The sequence below is a fragment of the Silurus meridionalis genome, chromosome 23 (assembly GCF_014805685.1).
Source record: "Silurus meridionalis isolate SWU-2019-XX chromosome 23, ASM1480568v1, whole genome shotgun sequence".
Taxonomy (NCBI): Eukaryota; Metazoa; Chordata; class Actinopteri; order Siluriformes; family Siluridae; genus Silurus; species Silurus meridionalis.
This window is the reverse complement of record NC_060906.1, coordinates 25,393,117-25,401,616: the sequence shown is the minus strand read 5'-3', so window position 1 is coordinate 25,401,616 and position 8,500 is coordinate 25,393,117.

Below are 8,500 nucleotides of genomic sequence, written 5' to 3'. Positions count from 1 at the left end.
TACTTTTAATATAAGATTTAATACAATAAATGGCCAATAGTTTGTGGACACCTGACGATAAAACTAGTGTTTGTGGAGATTTTGTGGAGATCCATTCTGCTGTAAGGGTGTTAGTAAAGTCAGGTGGTGATGTAGGTGAGAAGGTGAGGAGGTTCCTGGGGTGCAGTCAGCATGAAACATTCATCCCAAAAGTGTTCAGTATGGTTGATGCGTTATAGCAGGAGATCTTCCACTCCAGCCCATAGAAAGCAGGGGAAGAGTCCATGCTAAAGCATATGTAGATGTTCTTTACAGTTGTGTATCTCCAGCTTACAGTTTTTGGAAGAACCACACTTTCACTCAACATTTTGTTCTACTGTGAGTTTTAATTCACTTCATCATGTTCATGAAAAAAACAACCTTCTGCTTCCATCACACTGCAATACATCATCGTTTAATCAGCAGTTTTACGGCGTTTATTCTCAGAACGTTGGAACGAGTTTTAATGTTTAAAGTTATTCTTTAATGAGAGAAATGAAGAGATCCAACTGGAAGACACGCCATGAAATGATTCACTTTTAGCCTAAAGAATATAATGATTGGAATCATTAAAAACTAAATGGAATACACAAACACACACACACACACACACACACACACACACACACACACTCAGTAATGACGAGTTGTAATGCCAGGACTGGGGCACTGAGTGCTGGGAGAGAGAAGAAAGAACACCTTTAGTGGAGTGTTTAAAGCTCTTGGACTGAAACACACATTAATATGAATAATTTGGAGAAGTGGGTTTATGAGAGGAGACTGGGATCAGCGCCCAAACCCACACTAATACTCACACTGAACCTCCAAACCTCAGAGAACCTGACAACACGCACACCACACACACAAGACCTGATTCAGATCTGAGTGTGGAGACGAACGTTCTACTGCCTCGATATAGTGCATGGTGATGATGATGAGGATGATAATAATGATGATGATAATGATGATGATGATGATGAAGATGATGATGATAATAACAATCAAAAGGACGATAAAGACCACAAGATTGATGATGAAGAAGTTGATGGCCATCTTCATCATCATCAGGAGAGTTGGTGGTTCAGCAAAGTAAAGGCATTTGACTTGGTATTAGAAGGTCACACCAAATTCCATGAATGTAAATGTAAATACTGACAATAAAAATGATGAGGATGATGATTCCATGATAATGTGTTAATGATGAAGATGAAAATGATGATTATAATGAAGACGATGAGGATGGTGATGGAAAACGATGATGATATTGTTGAATGAATGATGACAATGAAGATGATTTAGATGATGATGATGATGAAGATGATGATGATGAAGATAAAGATGATGATGATTATGAAATTTATGAAACAAAATGTTTGACTGAGGAATCGCTGTATAACTTTAATACTAAAACTCATTCAGATTAATTTCTCCTGATACTGGTGATCTCACTGCCTGCTGTGTGTGTGTGTGTGTGTGTGTGTGTGTGTGTGTGTGTGTGTGTGTGTGTGTGTGTGTGTGTGTGTGTTTGATCCAGACATAAATAGAAAACATACAGTATATAAAATCTTCCATCTGTCTGAAAAACTGCTCCGTGGTGTGTGTGTGTGTGTGTGTGTGTGTGTGTGTGTGTGTGTTGAAGCATGTCGAGGCGAGGCGTCAGTGCTGACTCAGAGACTGTGTCACCCTCAGAAGGTGTTGATTCATGGTCAATAACAGTGGTTCTTACACTCGTGTCGCAATAAATAATAAGCTCCGCCTATCTTTCGGTGCTACATGATGGTTCCTGATGTGAACAAACTTCTTTTAACGTTATTTAGAAACAAAAATGTTCTCCCAGTCCTCAGGTTTCTTCCTGTACGGTGTTCCTGTGAATTCATCATCATGTCTTTTTACTCAGTATCAACAAAACCCCTACAGACTTTCCTTCTTTTCTGTAGTCAAAACATGGCATGTGACCCCCCCCCCCCCACACACACACACACACACATATACCCCTATGTGAGTGGTGTCATGTGTCGGAGGCTACAGGAGACTCAGTGTGTGACTCAGGCGTGGAGAATGAAGCAGCAGGACATGGTGTTGTCTCTGAAAGAAAGCCCTCAGTGACTCTCACTCAGCCTTGAACACTCACAGTAATACAGTACATCACCTCTTCTCCTGCGGTAAACACTGCCCAGATGTTCCACATGTGTGTGTTCAGAGGTACATCAGGAGAGCCAGGAGAGCGTCCTCGGTGTAATTTACACGCTGATTCATCAGAACTGCACTTCCAGCATGTGAGCAGCGTTCAGGCCGAGTGTGTATCAATAAACTGTGTGTTCTAACAAAAGGGCGTTGATGCTCAGCGGAAAAGTGTGTCAGCGCTGTGTTTTCATGACCTTCTCTCTCAGAATCACTGACTTACTGCTTTATATACTTTTAATCATGAATATTTATAAAATTAGTCTCAATGGTCTGTTTTCTTCATTTCATGGCGTTTTCCTCGGGTGTGAGCGCAGACGCCTGTAGCATCAAATACATGTTACTTAAACCTGTTGCTGTAACCAATCAGATTGTGAGATTGTGACACAGAGGTCCTCCAGCAGGTGAATAATAACGTCAGCATTTTCATGTCCTTTGATTGGATGGTCAGAGACGTCAGAGCTCACATCTGTAGCAAACTGCACAACCTGCAATATATTCAAATATTTTATTCCACAACAACTGACAGAAGAGAAACTGATTCGGTCGCAGAAACACACACAAGTACATTTACAACACACACTTTTCAAGAAAATCTTGACATCCTAAAGCAAGGTCACCTAAATAATTAAAAAACATTTTTTACACTTTTTCATGAACCGTTTATGCTAACCGTTTTTTTCTTTCCTGTAGAATTTACACAAAAACACACACACCTTCATTATAAATCCCAGTAAAACCGCAATGTAGAGAAACAACACAGGAACCCTGGGGTGATGTGATGAGGGGAATATCAGTGCTTCTGTTGGAGATGGTTTGTGTAGAGGTGTGTGTGTGTGTGTGTGTGTGTGTGTGTGTGTGTGTGTGTGTGTGTGTGTGTGATGTATGTGGAGGTGCAGTTGTGGCTCCAGTGAAAGGAGACGTGTTGAATTGTGATCATTGTGTGTGTTGCTTTAGTGATGGTGTTCATTCTGACTGTATGAGATCCTGTGAGTGATGCAGCTCTGATCTGCTGCACTTCTCTATAATACTGATGATTTATGTAGATGTGGCGTCATAATGATACAAGGTGGAGTGGTTCTGAAAGAACATCACTGAAGACCTCAGGTGGAAATGCATGGCCTGACACTCGTGTGTGTGTGTGTGTGTGTGTGTGTGTGTGTGTGTGTGTGTGTGTATATATATTCAATTCAATTCATTTTATTTGTATAGCACTTTTAAAAATGAACATTGTCTCAAAGCAGCTTTACACAGATAATGTGGTGATTAAAGATGAAGATGTTCTTCATAAGTAAGTTTGTCCCTGATGAGCAAGCCGGTGGCGACTATATATGCATACTCTGAAACAAGAAGTTCACACAGCACAGAGAACACACATCTTTCATTTAAAAGAATGACTTTCCATCTAGCTAGCACTAACTATCACAGAGGCCACACCTCTTTCACTATTTCTGACACAGAAGCATCCCCTTAAAAAAAGAGCATGAGGTCACATCTCCTTCTAAAAGCAAAAGCCGCATCTCTTTCACTGGAACTGAGACAGAAGTCACAAATTATTTACTAGAATAGAAAAAGAGGTAACACCCCCTTTAATTAAACTGATTCCAAGGCCACACCCACTTCAGTGGAAACAATATAGAGGCCACATCTCCTTCTAATAAACTGAGAAAAAGGCCACACCCACTACAACGTAGCTAAAACAGAGTCCGCCATGTAGCCAAAAAGCTACACATGTTACACCATTAACGCTACTGATGATAAGTTGTAAGCCCAGTTTGTTAGGAAGCTAACCGATGCTAAGTCAATTACTGTGTTGATCTCATGTGTTGATTTCCTGGTTGGATGCAACTGGTTGGCTCAGACCACTGTTAACTCAGGAACCCAGTACAGCAAGGGTTAAAGTTATTTGAGTTTGGTTGGAGATCAAAGTTTTAAAAAGTTTCTCCCAAGCTTCAAGCCAGACTTTGTGGAAAATAAAATCCACCTACAAAAACAAGGCAGGATTTCTATATATTATTATTTTTTGCTTATTGTGCGGTTGCTAAGCATGACGCCAAGCTGGAGAACCACGTAGCATCGAACTGCAGCCAACAATCACAAACACACGACGTCCTAAAAGGATCCACGCCGCTGTAAAAACACATCGGTTCCCGACACTCATACCTACGAGCAGAACTGTGTCTCGAGTTATTATCAGTGAGCGTCTTTCTTTTCTTTTCTTTGTCTATCAGAAAGACAAACAAACGCACTACAGAGAGAATGTCAGGTCACGTCGTACACAGGGAACCGCAGGGTCTCGCAGGGTCTCGCGTTTGATCACATGGTGTCCAGCACTGGGTTGGAGTTTGAGTCTGATTCTCACAGCACACACTACATGTGTTCTGAGCAAACAGAGGAGGGACGGCGCACTGAAAAACGACTCGGCTGTTGGCAGCGTACGCGCTCTGTGAGGCTGACAGCTGTTCTAAATCATTTCCATCTCCACTCCGGATGCACTCGGGCCGCGACCGGAGCGCGCAATAAATCCACGCTCGTCTCATTTACGTTGTCAGAAGGTGAAGGCGTAATTCGACCAGGATGTCCACTCAGGCCAAAAATCTATCAGCGCTAGCAGGAGTGGTCTAACTTAAAACCTCCCTAATCAGCAGATTGGCAAAATCAGCAAGGCTGCTTTCACATCCAAAACCCTGACGTTTGGACCAATCAGAAGCTCATTAGGAAATGGTTAAAAAGGGAATGGGGTTAACACATGGCTCAGGGTTCTTTTAAGATGATCCTTTTGTCTCCTGTTATGATCTTCACAAAGTGATGATTAAGAGAACCGAGGAACCGAAAAAAAAATCTGCCTATGACTCATTCCTTTTTCTTTTTCCTGATTTTTCTTATTTCCATTGAAAAGAAATCACCTGACAGGACATATGGAGACGTATCACTTCACATGAGACACTTCATAAATGTCTTGGTTACATATTTTTTGGATGAGATGTTAGTCTAGTCCAAGTCCCTGTCTTGTAAAATCTGTCTGTGTGGTGGCCACACCCCATGGAGCAAAATCATTATATGTCTGCATGTAGCCACACCCACAACATTAAGTAGTGAGGAAAGAAGTATCTGTGTGGAGCAAAATAAATATACAAAAATGTGGTCATGTGGGTGGAGCCAAAAGATGCAGTTACATTTGCATTATGTTTATCCACGGCTACCTAATTACCTATCTAATACCTAACCCTTTTCATTAAGCCACGCCTCCTCACTGATCAGCCATAATTGAGGGCGGAGTTCAGGCACCATGGTCTTGCTGATATAGAAGCATGGCCTGAATTAGCATTGCTGCTCATCAACTAGCCAAAACCCCTCGTTAATAGGTTTGCTAACAGTAACGAACATCTCCAATAAATTATAATTTTTTTAAATGTAAGTAAATGCACCAATTAAAATGCTCTCTCTGTTAGAAGTTTTCTGTTCCTGAGCCTCTGAAAAGTAAACCTGTGGAAACTCCAAGTCTGAGAGTTCAGCACTTCATACGCAGGATTTGAAGCCCAAAGCCCTCGTCCTCGAGCGGAGCTTAACGCCTCCATTCCCTCATCGAAATGCAAGCTGTTTCTCCTCCTCATGGAGAGCCAGGTTCTTTAACGAGCCTCACGGCAGAACCGGTTCAGGCAGGTCTGACCTAGACGTGAAAGCACTCGGCTCAAATCAGTGCAGCAGACGTTTTTAATAAACGCTGGGCTCACTGCAGTGTCCCCGACTGCTCCGTCCCTGTCCCTCGTCCAAAAACAGCACAAAACAACCCACTTGGCTTCACGAGAGCTTCAGCGTTGGGTCAGAACGAAGTCTGCCGTCAGCTCTGCTCATGGAAATATTAAATATGAGGAGAGAAAAAAAGCCAAGGGTCATGCAGAATGGTTTAACGAGACTCAGATGGAATCGGACCTGCATGCCAACACTATTTATTTCTATTTATTTTATTTATCACTTTTCTCCCAGTTTAGTTGTTTAGTTCCCACTTCCTGTCTTTAGCTGCTAATCAGAAAACATACTTTCTCTGAGACGATCCTAATCTTCAGATTTTGTGGCTTGTGATTGGCTGCCACTCTGACTGCTGTAAATTATTACTGATAGTTTACTCATGTTGTACAATTTTATTTAAGAATAACAATTTTCCATTGTCATTTTATTTATTCAAAATGTATTAAAAATTAATGAATTATTTAGTACTAATGAATTACTGTTATCACATTTCTTTGCACATATTGGCTGTAATGGGGCTCCTCGATAATTTAAATAAACAAATAAAGCAAAGTTAGCATTTATTTGTATTATAGTATTTTTTATAATCAGGTGTATTAGAATATTATTATGTGAATATTCTATTCACAAGTTGTGTTCCAGTTCCGTGTTTATTACAGTATTACAGTTTCCTGAAAAAATTATCCCAAACTACTGATATCATCTCTTTCCTACAGTGTAAAACAGCTCGACAGGGTTGTGATGTTGTGTTATCGTTTACAGACACTATGTTTTAGATTGTTTGTGTTATTCCTAATAAAGGGTTCATTATCATTATAATAACAATATAACAACTTTATTTCTAAATTGTTAAAAAATATAAAATCATTGTTATTGCTGTTTTATGTATAAAAAGATTCAGACTCATTGACTGATGTCTCCTGTGTTTATATTAAATAATAATGGAACAGAAAAAAAAACATTAGAACACGTGGAAACGTTGCTGTTTTTATAAATGACTATACATTCTCTATTATATATATATATATATTGTGTTTAATTATTTTCAATTATATTTAAAGAATATAACCAGTTAATTATGAAATTATTAGTAAGTATAAAAGCTAATTCTCTAAAATAATACCTACAATGTAAAAAAAAAAAAAACCATAATTAACAATAAAATCAGGAACAGCAATAAATAAATAAATAAATAAATAAATAAATAAATAAATAAATTTAAAAGGGAAATGACAAAGTAAAAAGTTTATAAATAAATAAAATATAGTTTTAAAAAAGTGAATAAAAAGTTTGACAAAGATGAAAGACAGAAAATAAATAAATCAATCAAAATATTGCTTTAAAAGAGCACAATATACACAATAACAAACAAATAAACAAACAATTATTATTTTAAACTAGATGGAAAAATGCTTTTTGTTTTAAATTTTCAAAACATACAAACAGTGTAAATATGAATAGAAACCTTAAACACATAAACTGAGACCAGATTTATATTTAAATACATATAGAAATGCAGTCTGATGGATGAAACTGAAACTTTCCCTTCAGCCGATTATAACAATAATCACATGACGGAGTAATGCAGTTTTTATTTATGGTACATTTCTTTGCTCAAACACACTTTAGTTTTACTCTACACACACACACACACACACACACACACACACACACACACACACACACACTCACACAAGCGCTTCAGTTCTACTCTATATACACATACACACACACACACACACACACACATATACACACTTCAGTTCTACTCTATACACACACACGCGCACACTTCAGTTCTACTCTATACACGTGTGTGTTTAAAACCCTTGCTGTGATGCTAGTTTCAGCATTAGCATATTTACTTTTATGTCATCAGTCTGTTTGATGTTCTAGTTTATGAGTTATACTAATTTATTTGAACATTAGATTAAACTAGTAAATGCTAATATGTGTGTGTGTGTGTGTGTGTGTGTGTGTGTGTGTGTGTGTGTGTGTGTGTGTCTTAGCCCATTTCATCATCTTTATGCTAGCATACGAGTTTTGTGTTGTTTTCTTTCATGCTAATCCAGGTGTTAGCTTCTTTATTGCAATGAAAAGTTATATTTACCTTAATATACATGAATATATAATTATTTACATATATTTAAATATTTACATTATTATATTTACATTAAGAGTATTTACATTATTCAGAGTGATTTTAAAATAATGCTAATTATGGCTAGTCTGTTTGATAGGTTTATTAGCGATTTAACTGCACGTTTGCTAAGGCATGAAGTTTTTATGGGCACGCAGCAGTTAAAACGTTAAAAGTCAGAAGTGTAATCATAACTATAACACGTTGAGAGGAAGTTTGCGTTGGGAGATCGCTGGCAGCTCGTTTACTCGGGACTCAGACAGGAAATCGGCACTGACTCGAACTTAATGAGGCACTTTTATGGGTCTCGTGCATTAAAAAGAAACCGGTTTTGGCGTCATTTTCGGTCCCACAACCTAATCAGGAGCTGCGGTGGAGGACATGGAGAAGAAAAATAATCACTTTCCCACC